Source organism: Macaca mulatta, chromosome 8 (genome assembly GCF_049350105.2).
Source record: "Macaca mulatta isolate MMU2019108-1 chromosome 8, T2T-MMU8v2.0, whole genome shotgun sequence".
NCBI lineage: Eukaryota > Metazoa > Chordata > Mammalia > Primates > Cercopithecidae > Macaca > Macaca mulatta.
The window spans coordinates 23221505-23245364 of NC_133413.1; the positions used below are offsets into that span (position 1 = coordinate 23221505).

A 23860-nucleotide genomic window follows, 5' to 3' on the forward strand; every position below is an offset into this window, starting at 1 on the left:
CTGCACGTTGTGCACATGTACCCTAGAACTTAAAGTATAATAATAAAAAGAAAAAAGTTAGAAAAAATGAATAAGACTTACTGTTTGATAGCACAACAGGGTGACTATACTCAATAGCAAGTTAACTCTAAAATAACTTAAAGAGAGTTTGCAACTCAATGGATAAATGCTTGAGGGGATGGATACCCCATTCTCCATGATGTGATTATTTCACATTGCATGCCTGTATCAAAACATTTTCTGTACCCCATAAATATATACACCTACTATGTACCCGTAAAAATTAAAAATTTTTTTAAAGTTTAAAACTAAAAAACAAAAAAAAAAAAAAAAAAGAAGATTGGAGCAATTAATGTTATCTTGATTAATAGCCAGTTGGTCAAATGTGCAGGTCACCTGGATCTACTATTGGTGTCCAAAGTAGGGGGCCTTCTTGTTGGACTTGTTACCAAATAAAACCTGGGTCTACTCACCTAGCATATAAAAGCCAAGTATTTACATTGAGGTGTTGTAGCCAGAGAAAGGAGGTCACTTATTTGCAGGGTGCTGAGCAAGGAGAATTGAGCAGCTCACTTTTTTATTTTTCTTTATTTTTAATTTTTTTAGACAGGATTGCACTCTGTCACCCAGGCTGAAGTGCAGTGGTGCAATCCTAGCTTACTACAAACTCCAATTCCTGGGCTCAAGAAATCCTTGTGCCTCAGCCTCCCAAAGTGCTGAGATTATAGGAGTGAGTCACTGTGCCCAGCCAGGCATCTCACATTTAAGACCCAACCTCCCAGATGGCTTACAAGCAAGTGTTTTTAAAGGCAGGGGTAAATTTCAGGAAAGCAGAAGTTATAAGCAAAATTGTAAATTAATACATAGAGGTTAGACATTGCTGTGGCCTTAAAAGGCAGGATATCTTGAAGCAGGAGCTTATAGGTTATAGGTGGATTTAAAGAGTGTCTGATCTGTGATCAGAGAAGCAAAGTTTTGTCTAAAAACTTAGGGCTAATAGAAGGGAATGCTAAGGCGGCCTGTGGGCATGACTCTCTCTAGGCCCTCCAGGAAGACATTTAGAATTTAGAACAGCAGTCCGAGCTCATTCAGTCCTGTTTTCCCTAATCTAAGGTTTATGTGCCAGCAAAAGGTCTTTTCTAGTTGGTGGGTTCCAGGGGTTTTTTTGGTTTGTTTTTTGAGACAGAGTCTCATTCTGCCACCCAGGTTGGAGTACAGTGGCACCATCTTGGCTCACTGCAACCTCCACCTCCCGGGTTCAAGCGATTCTCCTGCCTCACCCTCTGGAGTAGCTGGGATTACAGGTGCACACCACCATACCCAGCTAAGTTTTATATTTTTAGTAGAGACGGGATTTCATTATGTTGGCCAGGCTGGTCTCAAACTCCTGACCTCAAGTGATCCACCCACCTCAGCCTCCCAAAATTCTGGGATTGCAGGTATGAGTCACTGTGCCCGGCCCAGTAGAGTCCAGGTTTTTTAAACACAGGAACCTATGTTAGGATGTTACCTTTTGTTTTCACAGGAGACAAAATATCTTGTAGCTCTAGCTTTTTTGGCTATTGTTTTAAGCCATTATTATCTTCCTTCTTATCAAGCTGCTCACTTACTCTTTAAGGACAGTAAGGTGCCTGAAATTTTTCTTGAAGAAACTCAAGAGTTTCCTTTATTTCTATGTTTCCAAAAGGAGTCCCTGCTCCATCTCAGACTGATCCCTTACCTGTGGGGACTGCACTAATTCCAGGTAGTAAATGTCAGAATCAAATTGACTCATTGGACACCCAGGTAGTGTCTGAAGAGTTGGAGAATTGGTTATTGGTCAGATACACCCCACACATTTGGTGTCAGAAGTGTTGTGAATGGAGGGAAAGTTTTCACTTAGACGCCCACCCTGGTATCCAAGACTCCTTTAAAACTCATTCATTCAGTCAAATGTATGCAGTACTTTCTGTAGCCAGACTCTGTGTCAAGTCCTGGGGATGCACTGGTAACACAGTTCCCATCCTTAAAACCGTGTCAAGAAAATGCTACTTTTTGTTCTTATTCAATGGTTCCTTGGATTATCATGAACAACTTATATCTTTGTCACTACATCATGGGCTCCCAGAGGTCAAGATGACATCTTGTTAAACGCTGTGTTCTTTTCCTCGCACCTTGATCTTGGTAGATAAAAAGTGTATTCAATGAATCAATGTTTGAATGACTCAGTGGACCCCACGGAGCTACAAATCTCATGAAACAAAACTTAGCCTCCAGTGATGAGTCATGAGCTGGAGGAATTGTCTTTCTGCAAAAGTGGCCTCCGCATCGTCTCCTAGATTTGCTGCCTTAGTTTTACTACTGTTCATTTGCATAGCAGTCAACATTTTACATAATATTTTCACATCCATCTTCTCACTTGATTCTCTATGGTTGGGAAATATAATCCTTTGCATTGGCTTGAAATTAATTTTCTATATGTTTCATAAGCATATTTTGATTGCCTCTGATTAGGTTGTCAAATCAAAGTCTTCTGAAATTAAACATAATATCCCTAGAGTAGTCATCTGAAGGCAGAGTGCCTGGGCTCAACGTGTCTTGGAGCTGAGTCTGCATCTGTGAAACGGGAGCACCAACCTCCTAGCGCCCTCATCAGGTCTAAGGTAGACAATGGGGGTACACACAGAACTTGGCTCAGAGTACATTCAATAAAGATGATAAAGGTAAGCTGTCTCTTTACTAATCAAAGTAGCGAGGCAAGAGCTATGTTGCTGAACAGATCAGGACACTGAAGCTCCAAGAATCTAAGTTTAAGTGACTTTCCCACGTTCACAGAGTGAGTTTCCCTTAAAGTCAAACATGAAGGTTATTCTTAGACCTTCAGTCTTCCCTACAAGCATAATTCCTTATGGAATCCTGCGCATTTCCCACCCGGATCCTAATTCAAGCTCTAGACTACTCTTCCACATTCAAAAACTTACCACTTCCTAGACCTGTGTGATTCAATCAGAAGTTCCAGTTCAACATTCCAGTTTGAAAGACATGATGTTTTCCATTGGTTTGCAATTAATTTGCTGTAATTCACACCAGTGTATTTTGATTGCTTTTGATTAAGTTTAACAAACTAAAGAAGTTTGCTGACATTAAACATCAAAGTACACAATCCTTTTTCTGAGGTGCCTCGTGCATAATTATCAGCCTTGTCATTCTTGCTAAATATATCCATTATGTGGCAGCCCCTATGCCTGGGTAGTGGTAATTAATATAGAATCCCAAAATCAATTCCAGAGAAATCCTCTAAAATCAAGGGAAGCTCATTTGCATAACTTCTAAAATGCATGAATGAATTGTTTTGAAACCAAGATGAAAAGAAAGAGGCCTTTACAGGTCAGGGTTTCTTTGTAAAAATAAATAAATAAAACTGGCTGCGTATTTAATATTTGGTTGGTTGCAAAGAAAAATAGGTCTTTGGTGGAAAGTACGAATAAACAGGTAAATGGCTCTTTGGAGCCGTCACTTTACAGAAAGCCTCACCAAAATTAAGGGCTAACAAGTAACCGCCCAAGCAACTAATATGCTGAGAAAAAGTCACAGGCAGCTTTGTAGCATTGCTGAAAACGATGAGATTAAAGTTAATATCATTTTATTAAAATGTGGGAAAATCATTTAAATATTTTTAAAGGAAAAAAAAAAGACCTCCCCATGCATCCAATTATTTGTTTATTTTCATCTAGGGAAATAGAGGGAAAAACCCAGAGTCGGAACACAGCAGTCTGGCTGCACAACTGTCTCTGCTGCTTAGAAACAGAGCGACTCTGGGCATATGACCTAATTTGCTGAAGCTCCATGTCCTCGTTGAACAATAGGGCAAGCTGGCTGTATGCCCAGCTCATTCTGAGGGGTGGAAGATACTGAGCATGTGAAAACATCATGGCCAGGTCAGGTGCAAGGTGAGCACCCAGCTAGTGCTCCCGCCCCGTAGTGCTCAGTCCCTCTAGCTGCAGCTCCTCTCCCTGCACATCAATTATTCATGATAACAATAAGAAACAGAATAACTACTATTTATCAAGAGCTTATCAGACCCTGTGCTAAGCACTTTTCTTGCATTATCATTTTTAATCCTCCCAATAACCCTATGAGAAAGTTACTGTAAGTACTATCCTTTTCTAAAAGTTTAAACAACTTTTCGAATGAGGAAACGAAACCCCAGAGAGAGCAGCCAGCTAAGTAACAAAGCTGGTTTCTGAACACACGGGCCCGTGTATTTGTTCATTGTATTACGTGGTGGCCCAGGGGGACGGATTTCCGACCTGGACGTGCATAGATGAGCTTCGGGAGGCAATAAAATCTCTGGAACAATATAGAAAAGTATTAGTATGTGTGCATTTTGTGGGGAAGTGTTCAAAAACTTTCATCTGCTTCTCAAAGGAGTTCTTGACCCTCAAAAGGTTAACAGGTCCTGTACTCAATGTTTTCCATTGAACCAGACCCCGCAGCCCAGACTGCTTTGCTACTTGAATTGTGGTCCAGGGACCAGCAGCATCAGCATCATCTGGGAGCAAAGGCAAATCTTGGGCTTCATTGCAGACCTACAGAATCAGAATCTTCCCAGGAGATTCCCTGCCCCTAATCCAGCCTGCAGAGCAAGGAGGGCTGCCTGGAGGAAATGACATATGAAATAAGTCCCAAAAGATGAGACAGAATCAGCCGAATGGCAAGGAGCTAGATGGGGACATTTCAAGCAGAGGAAAATGTCCAGCCACAGGCATGATGGATGCAGTCTCGCTCTGTTCCCCAGGCCAGAATGCAGTGGTATGAACACAGCTCACTGCAACTTTGACCTCCTGGGCTCAAGAGATCCTCCCTCCTCAGCCTCCCAAGTATCTGGGACCACAGGCATGCGCCACTATGCCAAGCTAATTTTTTTGCTTTTTGTAGAGACTGGGTCTCACCATGTAGCTCAAGTTGGTCTCAAACTTCTGGCTTCAAGTTATCCTCCCACCTCAGCCTCCCAAAGTACCATGATTACAGATGTGAGCCACCGTGCCCAGCCAAGAAAATATAAAGAGAAGAAAGTGGAAGTCCCTCTCCTCAAGGAGCCTGCATTCATAGTGAGGATGGTGGAATATGCATGAAAAGAGAACGGTGCCTCTCTCCCTCTGGAAGATTCTGGACATAAGCACCTTTGCCAAACAGTTCTCCTTTGAAGCCAGCCTTGTGGCTCACCTGCCAATCATTGCCACTGCAGGAACTGGTGATGTTTAACATAAGGATGGCTGCCTTCCTCCCTCACCTATGAGGCCGCTGCCCAACCAGGGTGGGGAATGGGCCTGGGACTCCCTCCCTCTGCAAAGCTCCATTTGCGCCCACATGGTGTCCCACTCCACCCAGAGGGAGTGACCTTCTCTAATTCCTAGGAAGGCACCTCACAGGATGGTGGCTGCCCTGGCTCACACAGAAGCTTCAGGAAAGACCAGCTCAGGACTCTGTTTGGGGAATGGAAATGAGAAGGAGAAATTTCATTTTGTGAGCACGTAGCATGTACCATGCACTGTGCTGCACACCACACAAGCATTCTCTACTTTAATACCCACGACAACCCAGTGTACTCGGGGTTTTTAAATCTCTACGCATGAGAAAAACTGAGGCATAGAGAGGTGGGATGGATTCCCAAGTTGTGGGTGGCCAAAGGGTACAAATGTGATGGAACCTGGATCCTCCTACTCCAGCCCCCACTCGGCAAGGCCGGGTCTCACACTGCCGCTTCCTGTTTCCTCTTTGATAGAAAATGCTAAATGAGAAAGTAAAATCGATGAGAAATAATAAGCGTTAAAAAATGGCTCCATAAAAAGGCAAACTTAAAAACAGTAAAAACGAGAGTACGGCTTTAAAAAATGATTGAGCAGAATCAGCACCGGGGGCTAGCAGAGGAGATTCATCTGAATTTTTAAATCCCAAACAAGAAAACTGAGCTGAGAGGCAAGTCAGAGGCCCAGGGCAGGAAGCACGTGTTTTGAAAGATGGAGGAGGTTTTAGAGTTTGTAAGCCAGTTCCTACCTTCCCTTCATCACAGTGTGCAAAGTTAGCATTCACTGAAGTAGTACAGGAAGGCTTCCTGGAGGAGATGGCCTTTTAGCTGACCTTTGAAGTTGGGCTTTGGTTTTGAAGGGAAGTCTCCTCAGAAGAAGATGATTATAAAGAACAAAGACATAAGGGCAAGAGATGATGTAAAATTTTACAGGGATTAAATACCTATTAGCCTGATTGGGGCAAGGTATTCCCTTAGGGAAGGGGTGATACGGAGGGATCAAGAGTTGGTTTGGGACCAGTAGAGGAGAACCTCAAGCCCAATCCAGGAGATTGGATCAAGGTCAGGCAGCTGTTCCCCAGGGAACAAGGATGGAGGGCTAAAGGGCCACTCCAGGAAGCCTCAGGGGCACCTGTGGCTTTGTCCCAGCTAACAGGGCTGAAGGACAGCCTCACTGACTCAAGGTCACAAACCATGTGAGAGGTTCAAGCAGTGCCAGGCCCCGAGGAAGCTGAGTCCTTTGCTGCATAAGGACTTGGCCCAGTTTTGCTCCCCCGGAGTGACTGTGTGTCACAAGGATTCAAAGCTTCTTTACGGAGGGACAATTCTTGTTGGCAGGAAGTGAGAAGTCTGGCGGGGTTGCTGACTGGCCTCTCCTCTGACTAGAGGATGGGCTCAGGGAGTCAGCTCACTATTGGCAATGGGAGTAGGGGAGGAAGAGAGGGAAAGCATACGAGGGTGATTGCGGAGAAGGGACAGAGAGAGGAATATCCCTAGGACCTGGAGATGGGCTTCCAGCAGGTAAGGGTCCTACGGGTAATGCCCCTTCCACCCCCACCACTCACACAAAGCTACGGACACACTCATTCATACACTCAAAACACACAGACACATGCACACTCGCATGTGTTATCAGCTAAGCGTTAGCTCAGATTAGTGAGGTTTGTATCAGCCTCAGCAAAATTAGTTTCCCAAAAAAAGTCAGTGCAGTGACTTTTTCACAAAGCCACACTTATTCAATTTAAAGGACTATATATGTCATTCAGAGATTATGTTGTTTCTCTCTTCTTTGATTTGGGGTGCGGGGGAGTGTTAAAGTATTCATTCTTTTTGGGAAGGGTGGTGATAATAGATAGCAAGGTTTCTTGGTTTTTTTTATTTGTGTCCTTTCTTGGCAAAACACAAAGCTGGTAACCCTGTATTGATTTCCAACTTTGTTTCTTATGGTCTGTGAACTCCAAAGCCAGGAAATCATTGCCCTAGGCAAAACCACAGTTTCTGGAACAGACCGAAGCCCCCCCTGCCTCCAGGCCTTTGTGCTAGAAGCACCTTTCCCTCTTGTCTCCCTCAACATGGACTGGGCTGGTACCCTCTGATTGTTAATTCCCTCCGATGTCCCCAGCTCAGAGTCTCTTCTCTGGCAAGCCCCTCCGGGCTCTGTGTCCCAGGAACCCAGCCCTCTGAGCCCACGTCAGCAACACCACCTAAGGGGTGGACGGTCCAGCAGAGTCCGCTGGTGATGGAAAGTTTTTCCGATAGCAAAGGACTTAGTCTCTCACAGTGATGGAACGGGCTTATTAGCAATCCGACCTCCACACAGTGCTAAATCCAATCTCCCTTGGTGCATAGCAGATCTCTTCATGGCACCTTAGACAGATTCCATAACTTTCTGGTCGATTTTGATTATTAAAACCTCAGTTCATCTTAAGCTTCAATCTGGGTCCATTTTAAAGCTCTTTCCCTCCCCAGCCCTGGACAGCTTTCAGCTCAGGACCTGAAGGAGGAAGAGGATGTGGCTGGCCTTCCTTTTCCTCTCCTTCGAGTCCTGGATGGAGAGGTAATGACCACCTGAAGATTCCCCTCTCCCTCTTCTCCTGTGTTGGCGTGGGGAGGCAGAATGAGAGGCAACGTCTTTCTAACTGGCTGCCTTCCAAGGTGAGGGAAGTTGTTATGAACCAAACTGAATCCCTACCAAAATTTGTTTGTTGAAACCCTAACGCCCAATGTGACCGTATTTAGAGATAGGGCCTGTAATGTGGTGGATTGAAGTTAAATATGGTCATAAGGATGGAGCCCTCATCCTACGGGACTGATGTTCTTTAAATAAGAAAAAGAGGCAACAGAGATCTCTCTCTGAACACACACAGGGAAGACCAGGTGAGGACATAGTCAGAAGGCAGCTGTCTGCAAGCCAGGAAAAGAGGCTTCACCAAAAACCAACCCTGCTGGCACCTTGATCTTAGACTTCTAGCCTCCAGAACCGTAAGAAAATACACGCCTGTTGCTTAAGCCACCCAGTCTGTGTTATCTTGTTAGGGCAGCCTGGGCTAACACAGGGTTCTTCTGGGTCTCTCTCTGTCTGCCTCAGCCTGGCTCTGTGGGCTGTGGGCCACCTTTGTCTAAGTGCATAGTTTATTTTAGGGCATTTCATGCCAGTTAGGTCCTTTCTGGGTCACGACCAGGTGTGCTGAGGTTAGGGACAATTCTATAACATCACATGGCATGAATGAAGGAAACAGCTTTGTTGGAGAAAGGGAAAGCTTAGCGGACCAGAAGTTGACCAGAGAAGAGAAGGAAGGCACAGACCTCCTTCCCATCGCCCCACCGAGGTGCCCAGACTGGACCTGGACACATTGCAATGGACACAGTCCTCCCAGTCTGCTCTCCCTTTGAATTGAGCAGATGTGGGCAACATGGCCAGTGGCGAAAGAGATTGCTCTGGTGCCAAGTAGGTTGAGAAGTGCCTACTGTTTGCAGAACTGAGCAGGGAAGCCAGACACCCAGCACCCGGCGAGTTCCTGGAATCACTTTCTAGACAATCTTGCTGGTTGTGCCATGGGTGGTGTCCAGACTGGACTGGCCCTCCATTGCTGACGACAGGGAGGGCAAGGGGGTCTCCCTCCCACCTTCCTGAGGTCCATGCCCTCAACCCTTCCCCTGCCAGGATTCCCCTCCCTAAGCTCCCGCCTCCTGCCCTACCCTCCAGGGTCCTTCACCCAAACCCTGGGACCTCGGCAGGGCAGCCACCACACCCACCGTCCGGAAGAACTCTGTCCCAGTATGTAGACTCTCCCAGCTGCCACCCACGGCTGCTGCAGCCAATCCCCGTCTACCAGAGACTCCAGGGAAGAAGCAGGCATCAGGGTTCAGGCTCTTTTTCACCTCTAACTCCCGCAACAAGCACCAGCTGCTTCACACCCCATTTCTATGATCCCCCAGGGTGAGCCTGGCAGTGCCCCAGCTCCACAGGAATCCAGTGGGGGAGGCAGCATGTATGGACTCAATTTCTAGGAGTGCTGTCTTATCACCCATCACTGGCTCTGGGAGAGGACGCTCTCCTACCCAGACAGAAAAGGAAGACAGAACTCCCCGCAGACCAATGACCCATGACTGCCAGGTCCTCCTCTCGGCTCACAGTTGGAGGAGATGGAGACTGGGGCCATGACTGGTGACAGCTCAGCCAGTTCTGTTACCTCTGGGTAGGTCTCAGGGGACGTGTGGACAGATCTGGGCCTGTGTCATCCATTCGGAGCCACAGTAGAAGCCCCATGGACACATGGACATCCCATTGCAGGGGAGCCCTGCCAGGAAGATGGGCCACTGATGGGAGGAGGCTTAGCAGACGCCACTCAGTTCTCACCCATTCCCATCCCCTAAAGGCTGGCCCAGACCCCACAGCTCTCTGGCACTTGCTGTCCATCCTCCCATCTGCCAAGGATGAAAATGCTGTCATCACTTGGACACACCCTAACCCTAGGGAGGACTGATGAGAATACAAACATAAGTCGCCACGTGCTATGGGCTGAACTGAATCCCTCCCAAATTCCTGCGTTGAAGCCCTAATCCCCTGTACCTCAGAATGTGACTAGATTTGGAGCCCTCTAAAGAGGTAGTTAAGGTAAAATGAGGTCACTAGGCTGGGCCGTGATCCAATGTGACTGGTGTCCTCATAAGGAGGCGATGAGGACGACACACACAGAGGGTAGACCACATGAGGACACAGTAACAGGAGATGTCTGCCAGCCGAGAGAGGCCTCAGAAGAAACCGACCCTGCCAGCACCTTGATCTTGGACTTCCAGGCTTCGTAACTGTGAGAATATAAGTTTCTGTTGTTTAAGGCCCCCAGTCTGTGACATCGTTACAGTGCTCTTGTGAACCAATATGCCACACCGCTTGGTGAGAGAGAGATGTGAAGCCCTTTACCTCACTTGACCTCATTTGAGCGTCATTAGCACTCAATCTTGAATCAGGGTATAGATATGCATGCAGAGCAGGGGTCATTGTCCCCATTCAAAGATGGAAAGGCTGAGTCTCAAAGCCATTCTGGGAGAACATGGGGCCCTCCCACATCCTGGTCCAGGGCTCCTTCCTCTTGGCCATGTTTCCTCCCTGTTGGCTTTGACCTGGGCAGGCCATGCTTGTGTACCATATGGGCTCAGGCCACTCCCCAGCACCCACTGGGCCTTGGAGGAGGTCAGCTCCTTCTCCAGCCACATCCTGCCCTCCCTCACCCTGCACCATCCCAGGCTGCTTTTAGCAGTCAGTCACTCTGACGGCCATTCTGGACATCATCGTCTCCCTGAATGTCCATGTCCACCTCTCCCTGCAAGACCATCCTGCACGGGGCTTGGATGTTGACAACAAGCTGAGCCTGTGTCCATGGAGCTACTGGATGTTAACGACCTGGTTAGAAGATGGGAGCAGTAGGAAAGCTCAGTTAGTGAGGGAGACACTGGTATCACCAACCCTAGGGTTTGGAAAAGGAGAACACCAAGAGGACTGCTGGGGAACAGGGCTAGAGAGAAGGGGAGGGAAGAAACTCAAGAAAAAAGAGAAAGAGGGAGGAAAAGAAGGAGAGAGGGAGAGGGATGCGAAAGATAACAGGAAGGGTCAGGCTGTCCCTGGTAAGGAAAACCAACATGGCAGAGCAAGAAAAGTCCTCCACACCCTATCCCAGCCCCGTGGGTGTCACTGCAATCTGTGATGTGCAAAGAACCTCTCTGATCTTAAGGAGTTACAAACCACCAGAGAGGGGATTACTCTGTGTCTCCCTCAGCCTTCACTTCTCTTATTATCTGCAATGGACTAAATAATTATGCCCCCAACCCCAAAGTCAGATGCTGAAATCCTAACCCTCGAGGTGATATTAGGGGTGAGATCTTTGGGGGGTGTTGAGGTCATGAGGGTGGAGCTAAATAATTATGCCCCCCATCCCAAATCTCCACATGCTGAAATCCTAAAGCCCAAAGTGATATTAGGGGTGACACCTTTGGGGGCTGTTGAGGTCATGAGGGTGGAGCCTTCATGAATGGGACTAGTGCTATTATAAGAGACCCCAGAGAGATCCCTCTCCTATTCCACCATGAAGACTCAGCAAGAAGGCGCCATCTCTGAACCAGGAAGTGGCCCTCACCAGACACCAAATCTGCTGGTGCCTTGATCTTGGACTTTCCAGCCCCCAGAACTGTGAAAAATAAATATCTGTTGTTTAGAAGCCACCCAGTCTATGGTATTTGGTTATAGCACCCCAAATAGACTAAGACTCTCTTCCTTCCTTGTCCTTAATATCCTTCCCCCCTTTTCATTCCCCTTTTCCTTACCAACTCTGCAGCCCCCACCCCTCTCCTTGGCAGAACAAATCCACGTTTTCTTCTATTGATTTGCTCTCTCTCTCATAAAGCGTGCAGAACAAGCACAGTGCACAATGTTCTTTCTGTTGGGCGGCTATGTGGCCTGATGAACGTGCGAGACAGACGCTGGCTGCTGTACAATGCCTGACGGCAGGGCATGCATATCTTCACTATGATTCAGACGCTTGCATTCAATTGTGTATTTACACATGCTGGGGATATTTATAGACAAGAGCATCTATAGACTGTGGCTTACAGTAGCCTTGGCCCTTTGACCTGAAATCGAAAGGGACCTCACAGAAATTACGCCACCTATTCTTGAAACAGTTCTAAAAGGGAATGAGAAGACGTTTTCCCTGCTTTTCTAGGCAAAGACTGCTCAGAACAACAATATTACCAGCTATAGTTTACTGAGCAGCTATTATGTGCTAGGGTTTTACATATGTTACATCTCATCTTTTTGACAAATCTCTGAATAGATATTTGTATTCATAGTTTACAGACAAGGTTCGTCTAGGTTAAGAAACTAGCTGAGGTTCAGATAGGTTAAGAAACTTCTCCTGAGTCGTGCAGAAGTCATTGGTGAATCCAAGGCCAGAGCCTGTGCTCTTTCTAAAATACCATGGAGCGGGGTTCATACCACCTTAAACACAGAAGCCAGCCACAGACAGTTTGTCTGTTCCTTACCATGAAATAGAAACTTGCCTCATCTTCATACATCTTTGTATTCTCCAAGCCCAGCACATTTTTCTGTGTACAAAAGATGCTCAATATATGGTTATGGATAATGAGAAACCCATACAGGCAAACAAAATCTTGATTAACCAGAATCCTGCCAACTGAAACTCTCAAGTAACTAAAATAAAATTGTAGAGCTTCTATTTTAAGTGAAACAAGCAAATCACAGCATAATAAACTTGTGTGCGACTGTCATTTCAGGTCAGTGGACTAGGTAGGCAGTTGAACGGGTGCATGGAGGAACGCAGGCATGTTTGCAGTGGGTCAGTGTCCTGACCAGCCTGTGTATCCACTCGCTATCTTGCTCAGAGAGAACTGATAGATACTAGCCTGACCTCAAGGCCCAAGAAAACTGTTATTCAACAGAATCAAGAGTCAGGACCGGGGACCTACTATGTCCTTGGAATTGCACCACATGTTGAAGGGAGTATAGAATTATAATTATAGTCCTAACATGTACATTACATTATAGTAATGGAGGCAGAAAATGGTCAGAGACATAAAGAAAACTTCAATAGTCAGGGTGGAAAAGTACGGTATATTGAGTTGACTCTCAGTTAACCTGACAATTCAATTACCCAAGTTAACCAGTCTCAGTTAATCAAGGTTACAATGCAATTGAGATTCACCCTACAGATTACTTGTACCCCAATGACCAAAGGTTCCATAAATATGTCCTTCCTCAATGTAAAATGGAAGTGTAGCTTTCACTTATCAGTTTCACCCACTGGCCGCTAGTATCAGTGGCTCGTCAAATCCCCTAATACGGCTCTTTCTACCTATGTTTCTGAGCATGAGGAGGGGGTGAGAGGAGACCAGGTTGCAGAGTCAGCCAGGCCTGAGTTTGACCTGGACCATCTACTTAGTACTATATGACACTGGGCAAACTTATTTGCCCTTCAGGGCCTCAATTTCCTCACCTTCAAAGTGGGGACGACAACACCCACTCCCCTGAGTTATTTATTTATTCATGTAGGTCCTCACCTTGCTGTAGACAGGTTTTAAGGTGGTTGATGAGATTACATTAGAGAAACAAGATACAGGTTAAAACTGATAACAAGAGAAGAAAGGGAATTAAGGTAGGGATAATCAAAAGCTGGAATTGAGGCTGGAAAAAGTGAGGATAACAAAGATCTAGGAGTTGCCCGTGCACATGACCCCAAGCATCATAGAAACCAGTGTGAAAAGGAAAGGCTGGTCTTTTATACAGCTCACAGGGTTCCTAAGAGAAATACCAGGTGATCAGGAGAGTGCACCTGGCCCTGAGAGCAGAGGGGAAAACGCCTTCTTCTTAGACACCTCTTAAGGAGGCCCCTACATGATGTAATGAGCAACATCCTTGAAGTAAATACCCCATTTTCTTTTCAACCACTCCAGTGTGGGCTGGGAGCATCCCATCAAAGCATCATTCAGTAAAAGCTGCTGAACTCAGGGGAGAGGTCAGGGGAAGGGCAGAGTGATGAGATCTCAGTGCCCAACTCCAGTGGTACAACTTGATCTGGGACACATTTTAGACTATGTAAACTTTAGACTCCAGATTGTCACTTGAAAACTTCTTTAAGGTATTGTTTCTCTTAGCTGAGTTTTTTTTCTTATCTAACTCGATTTTCAACACGGAGTTCAGTGTTGTTTACTCCTCAAAAGCACCTGTGGTGCCACAAGCCTGGGCTGCCCATCAAACCCATGCACCTCAACCAGCAGCAGAGCCAAGAGTAAATGTGAAGTCCTCTTATTGGAGCTCAGCTGAGCAGCCCTCAAGGAGAAGGGCTGAAGGAAGCTATGACTCCTCCCACTGACAGTGCCATCCAAAAGGCAAGGCCAAGATTCTCCTTTCTAAAGGAGTCTTGGGTCAATTCCAGCACGTAGATAAACGGGTGAGCAAGGCTGCACCACAGAGAATGGCCATAAGGATTTCAGTCTGGAATTTTTTTTTCAATTTCATTTTTTAAGTTCTGGTATACATGTGCAGGACATGTAGGTTACATAGGTAAACACGTGCCATGGTGGTTGCTGCACCTGTCAGCCCATCACCTAAGTATTAAGCCCAGCAAGCATTAGCTATTTTTCCTGATGGTCTCCTTCCTCTCACCCGGCCCCAACCAGGCCCCAGTATGTGTTGTTCCCTTCCATGTCCATGTGTTTTCATTGTTCAACTCCCACTTATAAGTGAGAACATGCAGTGTTTGGTTTTCTGTTCCTGTGTTAGTTTGCTGCGGATAATGGCTTCCAGCAATATCCATGTCCCTGCAAAGGACATGACCTCGTTCCTTTTTATGGCTGCATAGTACTCTATGGTGTATATGTATCACATTTTCTTTATCCAGTCTATCATTGATGGGCATTTGGGTTGATTTTATGTCTTTTCTATCGAGAATAGTGCTGCAATGAACATATGCATGCATGTATCTTTGTAATAGAATAACTTATATTCCTTTATGTATATACCCAGTAATGAGATTGCTGGATCAAATGGTATTTCTGATTCTAAATCTTTGAGGAATCACCACACTGTCTTCCACAATGGTTGAACTAATTTACATTCCCACCAACAGTGTAAAAGCGTTTTTATTTCTTCACAGCCTCGCCAGCATCTGCTGTTTCTTGACTTTTTAATAATCGCCATTCTGACTTAGCCAGGAATTTTTTAAGTTGATGTGCACAAGAGCAAAATGTATAGGCTTTCAATGCAAACACTTCCATATGCCAAGCTACTCTGAGGACCCTACCTGCAATAAGTGACATAAGCTCACCAAGGAGGTAGGACCTATTCCTATTCACAGTATACAGAAGAAGAAAATGAGTCAGAGGACCACACAGCTAACAAGTGGCAAAACCTAGACTTGAACCCAAGCAGTTGGAAGCAAAGTTCATGCTCCTAACCACACACTATTTTTGCTGCTTAAGCAGTTGAAGTACTAGAAACATTCTACCAAAATTAGTAAAGTTGCTTTCGTGATTGTTGCTCTGGAGGGCTCCTTCCAGCAGTTTACTAGTAGTTATCAGACCTCTTGTCTGTCCAGTCCACTCCAAGTTCAAGGCAGTGGAAAGTGTGATCTGAATATAAACGATGTGTGTCTTTCCATTCATCATAGCAGGGGGCTCATGCCCCGCTCATCCAGGTGGGATATCAAATCATTAAGAAACAAATTGAAATGATGGGGTTCAAAACACTTCCCTGATTTTACTGCTCCACGTATTGCCCCTGACTGAGATTATAAAATAATAGTATCAAGTATGTAGAAGCATCAAGAACTGCAGGTCTTTGATGAGCTCATGTGTTCGTTCTTAATCAATATGAAGGCTTGGGAAGAGTCAACAAAAACCGCACATGATCGGATATTGCTCCTGGTGGACTTCACCACCAGGTGGTAATTGGTTAAAAATATGGTCTGTGGTTGAAAGACCTATCAAAGGGCCTGTCTGCTTCTCACATAAAACACTGGCCTGGAAACCCCAGGCTTCATGTTCATTCATCAAGCATACATTATCTATAAAATATCCAAAAACGGATAAATCTTTTAGGAGAAGTAAAGAGATATATTTTATGTCTGTGATGGGATAAAATACAATCATAGATTCAATAAAAGTGAGCAAGATATTATGGCTCAGAACCCACCTTTCAGGAAGTTTATTGGGCCAGGCACAGTGGCTCATGTCTGTAATCCCAGAACTTTAGGAGACCAAGGTGGGGGATTGCTTGAGGCTAGGAGTTCAAGACCAGCCTGGCCAGCATGGCGAAACCCGGTCTCTACTAAAAAATACAAAAATTAGTCAGGCGTGGTGGTGCATGCCTATAATCCTACATATTTGGGAGGCTGAGGCATGAGAATCACTTGAGCCTGGGAGGCAGAGGTTGCAATGAGCTGAGATCATGCCACTGCACTCCAGCCTGGGCAACAGAGTGAGATCCTGTCTAAAAAAACAAAAAGAAGAAAGTGTATTAACAGCTGTAGGCACAAATGATCTTTCTCTGGTGTTGTATTCAGCAACAGGTTTTAAATTAACTATGCAACGTGAAGGGCTGGACCAAGAGCAAATTAGCCTCTGCAAAAATTGGAACAGATGTTTTTAAGCCTCCAGCTCTCAACTGGAATCAGTGCCCCAGAGTCTTACTCCCAACATTTGTGCCACAGGTAATTGTCCTAAAATCTGTTTTTATTGCCAGAACTATCAACCACATTAAGGTCATCTCACTAAGTTTTACTACAACTAAATGTTTTCCAACCAATGTAAAATTTATAATCGACTTTAAATTTGACAAGGTCCCAGTTGGACACTTCTGATTTTTTGTTTGCAAAGGTCTTCACCAATTCAGACACCATTTTTCCACCCTTTTAAAAAGTTATTTCCAAACTCCGGAGGATAAGGCTCATTTTTACTGAAACACTTGGCACCTAAACCCAACTTTACATTTTCTACATTCTCCTAGGAAGTGAGACATCTACCTTAAGGGCTCAGAGATGAAATATGTTGAAATCCCAGAAAGTCAGAAAGTTCTTCTGCCTGTCCTACACTTCCCAACCTCTTAAACTTTCCAGGTCAAAGTTGTGGACCTGTAGGTTCTAGGATAGCCATGCCCACGGCTTACACAAGACAGACATATTCCCAGACTGGGCGTGATGACTCATGCCTGTAATCCCAGCACTTCAGGAGGTTGAGGAGGGTGGATCACCTGAGGTTGGGAGTTCAAGACCAGCCTGACCAACATGGAGAAGCCCCGTCTCTACTAAAAATACAAAATTAGCTGGTCTTGGTGGTGCATGCCTGTAATCCCAGCTACTCGGGATGCTGAGGCAGGAGAACTGAACCAAGGAGGCGGAGGTTGCGGTGAGCCAAGATCGTGCCATTGCACTCCAGCCTGGGCAACAAAAGCGAAACTCCATCTCCAAAAAAAAAAAAGAGAGAGAGAGAGAGATAAAGAGGCATATTCCCTTTCTACCTGACCCAGATCTTATACCCTTTGGGTGCTGTAAACTCAAGATGGGCTGACAACAAGAGTCAATCATGCTAGAGGTAGCACAGTCGAGAAGAAGTACAGGTAAAATTTACCCCAGATGTATTCCACAACCATACAATACCATGGGTTCTATGCACAACTGAGTTTGTTAGGAAATGTTTCTTTCAATGGATCAAACTGTCTCTAAAGATTCATCCCACAGAGAAGTGAGTCACCTATCCCCCAGGGGACCCCAGTGAGGCTCAAGCACACTAGCAGCCAAATCTAGTGCTCCAGACCCCCAAAACAATCAGCCCCAAGATGAATAAGAATAACATTCAAAGTAACATTTTTAAAAGACCATGTGTCCAAACACACTATGCATGTCCTGGCAGGGGAAGCTGAGTGTTAAGACAAATCACATCCAACTTGCCAGGGAACAGGATCAAGATTAGAAGAAAAATATCCCTGTCATGTGAGCCAGGCAGTCTGACAACATTTCCCCCAAGTTTGACAGAGATAAGAGTGGCCAGTCTACTTTTACTGCTGCCAAAGTTATTTTTTCCCTGATGGCTAGAGAGATAAAAGACCTAAAACCGTAAATATGAGCAGGTGAATTTGTAAAATCCAGGTTCCTTTCAAACGGAAAAGGTTTATTTAAAGAACAAACAAATAAAAAGACAACTTCAAAATGGGAAAAACATCCAAGCTGTTATCTTTAGGGTCCCAAATGGCCACATTCCCAGAAGGAAATCATAAGCGTTGTGGAGCTCATTCCAGGACGTGTACCAGGTCTAAACAATGCTGACATCGCTTAGGCTGGTTGGCTGGGCACTTTCCAAGTTATCTTCTTTCTACGAAGCAACAGGCCTCCTATTTGGCAAGAACATTCTAGCCAAAGGGGAGGTTCTTCAAGGGACTGAGATAGCCCTGGAAGCATTAACTGGGGAGATGAACAGAGTAAAATGCACACTGGCTCTTACCAGGAGGAGGAGAATCATGTACTCTGCAGGGAAGGCTGAGGGGAGGTAGTGAGATCATCCTCCATCAGGAATGAGCAGAAAAGGGGACATGTGGTTGTGTTTGATGGCAGCAAAGGGGAGGGTGATCACACCAGTTGAGTGGTGGGGAGACCGCAAGCGGGGGGAGCTTCTCCAGTGGGGAACTTCACAGAGACCTGATGGGGATTTGAAGTATGATTAGGTAGATTCAGAGTTGAAAGTGGATTGAGCTACCTGTCAGGGACTCTGTCCTCCACTAGTGAAGTAAGCCAAAGAACCCTGTCATTCACTGTCAGAGCTAACCTCATGCAGTGAGAGCACAAAGCACTGTGTCCGTGATCTAGTAAAAGGAGGACACTGTCCCCTAAGAGCTGCCAGGAGCAAAGCTGGGGGCATCCAATCCATTTTCAACAGCCCAATCAGGGTGACCATGGTTCCCATGCTAGAGCAAGGGAGCTGGGAAGAGCCACGATGCAGGGTGGTCCTCCCATGGTTCAACCCAGAAAGGAGATGGAGCAACCAGACAACAGACTGGGGTGACTCTCAGGGGTATCAGCACTATCTGGGTCTTCACCAAGGCCGGGCAAGGGAAGTCACATGCGTCTTCTCTCCCGGGATATGACTCCCTCACGCCAGTCCTCCTGAATCCCAACACACTGACTGATTGACATATGTCTTAGTCCACTCAAGCTGCTGCCATAACAAAATGTCATAGACTGGGTGGCTAAAGCAACAAAAATTTATTTTCTCACATTTCTGGAGGCTGGAAGTCTGCGATCAGGGTGACAACATGGTCAGTTTCTGGTGAGACCTCTCTTCCTGACTTGCAGACAATCCCCCTGTCACTGTGTCTTCACACGTTAGAGAAAAAAGGAGCAGGCTCTCTGGTGTCTCTTCTTATAAAGGCACTAATTCCATCATGAGCCCCATCCCCATGACCTCATCTAAATCTAATTATTTCCCCAAAACTGCCTCTCCAAATACCATCACACTGGGGGCCCAGAGTTCTGGAGGGACACCACTCAGTTCCTAGCAGGATGGTTTTCTGTGAATCCAATCATTCTCTGTGTTATGGGTCTTCACTGACAAGCAACACTGTTTCAACATGCCAACCATGATGTTAGCATCATGAGGCTTATGGTGCTATGGTGGCATGAGAAGTAATAATAGACAAAGTGACTGCATAAAACACATGTTCATCAAATATTTGTCCCTCATCCCAACTGCCATCCCCTTTTCTTCCACAGCCTGTTTCCAAACCCTTTGCTCTGACCTTAGACCTCAAAGGTCTTCCAAATTCCAGACATTCTGGTTTCTGAAAATTTAAAAGGGACAGGATATCAGCCCCTGAAAGAGGGACTATTGTGGAAACATTGGAGATAGAGGAAGAACAGGGGAATCTAACCAGTCACAAGTTTTGCTAAGAGAAGAGACTCCAGCCATCACCAACATGTGTTTCTTGAGACTAGTCCTGTGCTAGGTATATAGTGGGGAATAGGGGAAGGCCCTCAAAGAGCTCACATCACCCAAAAAGGGGAGTGATGACATTGTAATTTACATGGTACTGGCTCTAAGTGCTGAAAGAACTTGGAGGAAGAAGAGATCTGGGTCAGCCACAACAATCAGAGAAGGAATTATGGGAGAAGAAACATGGGAGCTGGGGCTTGAAAGATAGAAAAACGTTTCAGAGAGGAAACAGGAAGGTTTCATCAAGCAGGAACCAGCATGAGTAGAAGGGCAGAGGCAGAGATCTGGCAGAAAGAGAACACATGAAGAGGCCAGGGTGGCTGGGTGTTGGGATGCATTCATTTACTGACTCATCATCTTTTCATTAATTAATACATATTTATTGAGCACCTATTATATAATGGACTCTATTATAGGTGAAAGGGACTCAGCAGTAAACCAAAAAAATCCCTGCTCTCATGGAACTTACATTCTAATATGAATTTTTAAAACCCAAACAAAAAAATATATAACATCAGTGGAGACAACAATTATGAAGAAAAATAAAGGAAACCAGGGTTTCCAGTCAGAATGGAGTAAGAAGGACCATGACCCTTCTTTCTGAGACATTCAAACTATTTACAAAATACAAAATGCAATGGTTTTGAAGACACTGAACATTAGGTAACAAAGGACAATGATTCCTGAGAGACAAGAAACAGGTGAGCTCTACAGTCGTCCCAACTTGAGAGAATTTCTAGGTCAAGGCACAAGGAGGAGGAACAGATGGAGCCCAGAAGACATTTTTAGTTGAAGAGACAGACAGCTTGGAGTCCAGGGAAACCAAGGCAGATACTCGCCAAAATGGAGTAGAAACAGAGAGAAATGCAAGGACAGATAACTCTGGAGATCAGGAGAGGGCTCCTACTGAGTAGTCAGCTGAGTACCGATCAGCATGTGTATGTGTGGAAAATGTCCAAGACCAGGGAAAGAAGGATCTGAAAGGATTAAAGGGAACAGTGACCACTGCTCACATAGGGCCAAGGACAGTGCCTATTCCCATCAGCCACACTGTAAAACTTTATAACCCAGAGCCTTGCCTCAGTAGTGAAGAAAGCCTAGACTGAGCATTGCTTCGGTTCCATCTAACAAATCTTAAGCCCAAGACCCAAAAGAAGTCAAACTATTTCCAAGTCATTGGATTCCACCACAAAACTAAGTTCAAGAATATTTATATGAAAACACAAATATCCAGCACCTGACAAAGTAATATTCACAATGTCTGGCAACCGATCAAAAATCACCAGGCATACAAAGAAATAGGAAAATATAATCCACAATGAGAAAAAAAAATCAATCAATTGAGATCAACTAAAAAATGACACAGATATTAGAACTAGCAGACAAAAACGTTAAATGGTTACTACGACTGTAATTCAAAGAGCTAAGCAGAGACATAAATGATAGAAAGATAATTGGAATTCTATAGATGGAAACTACAATGTATGAGATAAAATTACACAGTATGGAATTAAAATCCCATTAGACATTTCAGAAGAAAACGGTAGCAAATTTTGAATACATATCAATAAAATCTATTCTAAATGAAACTCAGAGAGAAAAATAACTTCACAAATGAACACAGCATTACTAAGTTATGGGATAACTCCAAGTGCTCTCATGGATGTGTAATTGGAGTCAAAGAAGGAGAGGAAAAAAGCAAAGACAGAAAAATTTGAAAAAATAATGGTTAGAAATTTTCCAAATTCAATAGTCAAACTGCACAAAACCAACAATAGAGAAAAAACCTTGAAAGCGGCCAGAAAAAGAAACCCACTTGCTGGGTACAGCAGAACAGGATACTATGTGAGCAGACAGCTCATCACAAACAGTGCGAGCCAGAAAGCAGTAAAGCAACAACTTTAAGTTACTGAAAGAAAAATTTGTCAACCTAGAATTCTGCAGAAGCAAAGATATCTTTTAAAACCAAAGGCAAAATAATAACTTTTGAGACATGAAAAAGCTGAGAGAATCTATCACCAGAAGATCCAGAGTACAAGAAATGTTAAAGAAAGTCCTACAAGCAGAAAAAAAAATGATACTAGATGGAACTAGACACCTACAGAAAAGAATGAAGAGTCCTAGATACGGCAAATACGTACGGAAATATGTAAAATTGTTTTTTATTATTTAAATATCTTTTAAAGATAATTATATAAAAATAATAACAATGTAGCATGGGATTCATAACATATTTAAAAGTAAACTGTGCAGCAACAATAGCACAAAGAACATTAGAAGAGAAATAGAAGTATATTATTATAAGGTTTTTATGCTATTCATGAGGTACTTATAATATCACTTAAAGGTAGACTGATACATTAAATATGTATATTACAAATCCTAAAGCAACCACTAAAATAACAAAACAAAGAGTTATAGAAAATCACTTTATAAATGAACAAAAAGCAGAGATTTTCAGCTGTACACCGCTCACAAGAAACTTTAAATATAAAAGCACAATTATATTAAAAGCAAAAGCATGGAAAAGGAAGTACTATGCTAACACTAACCAAAAAACACTGCAGTGCCTATATGACTATCAAAGTAGATTGTAGAGCAAAGAATATTATCAAAGGTAAAGTAGGTTATTTCATAATGATAAAAGGGCCAATTCATCACAAAGACATAGCAATGCCAAAAGGGTGATGCACCTAATAATAAAGTTTTAAACTACATGAAGCACAAACTGACAAAACTGTAAGCAGAAATAGACAAACCCACAATTTTAGTAAAGAATTTCAATGCCTACTTCTCAATAACTGGTAGAACAAACAGACAGGAAATCAGTAAGGACAGAGACTATTTCAACAACAGTAACCACCAACTGTACCTAATTGATATTTATAGAAAAGTTCACCCAAAATAAGTAGAAGAAAGGAAATAATAAAGATCACAGCGAAAATCAATGAACTAGAAAAAAGAAAAGCAACATAAATATTAATAAAATCAAAAGATGGTCTTTTGAGATCAATAAAATTGATTAATTTCTAGCCAAACTAACCAAGAAAAAGGAGCGAAAATATGAAGTACCAATATCAGGAATTAGAGAGGTCACATCACTACAGATTCTGCAGATATTAAAAGGTTACCCAGAGAATCTTACGAAAAAACTTTGTGCCAATAAACAGGCAACTTAAATGAAATGGACATGTTCTTTGAAAGATAAAAACCACCAAAGCTCAATGAAGAAAAAATGGATAACTTAAGTAACTTTATATCTATTAAATAAATTTCTTCCCACAAAGAGAATTCCAGATGCAGATGATTTTGCTGGTATATTCTATCAAAATGTTAGGGAATAAATAATAACAATTCTATACAAACTCCCAGAAAATTAAAGAAGAGAAATAATTCACAATTCATTCTCTGAGGTCAGTGTTACCCTGATACCAAAACCAGATAAAGATATTTCAATAAAACTATAGACCAGTATTCCAACAATTAGATGTCTATAGGCAAAAAAAGTAAACTCCAATCCATATCTTAGCATCATATACAACCTGTTTCATTTTCTTGACAGGTTGCATGTAGAGAGGGAGAGGAAGAGAGAAGTCAAAAATGATTCTAGTTAATTAAAAATGGATCATAAACCTAAATATAAAGCCTGAAATTATAAAACTTCTAGAAGAAAATACTATATAAGGAAAACTTTTGTCCCTGGGTTAGGCAAAGATTTCTTAGGTCTAACAGCAAAAGCAGTACCTATAAAGGAAGAAATTGATATAGCAGACTTCAAAATTTAAAACTTCTGATCTTTGAAAGACACTGTTGAGAGCATGAGAAGACATGCCACAGACTGGGAGGAAAAGTGTACGTCTGATAAAGAATGTGTATCCAGAGTATATAGAGAACTCTCAAGATTCAAAAAGAAGAAAATAGATAACCCAGTAAAATAACGGATTGGTGAACACACCCTAAGGTGACCTCCAACGAGGCATGCCTTTGTTTAATCATCTGCCTTTGAATACACATAGATTCTGCGACTTGCTTTTAACCAACAGAATATGGCAAAGATGGTGGGCTATCACTCCACGATTA

General features: G+C 43.8%; 1 long non-coding RNA gene across 1 annotated transcript in view; it reads right to left on the bottom strand.

Moving 5' to 3' along the window:
* The window catches only part of LOC114680202 (uncharacterized), a 191018-nt gene that overhangs the window by 116082 nt on the left and 51076 nt on the right, over window positions 1–23860 (bottom strand). The gene's annotated exons all lie outside the window — the stretch shown is intronic.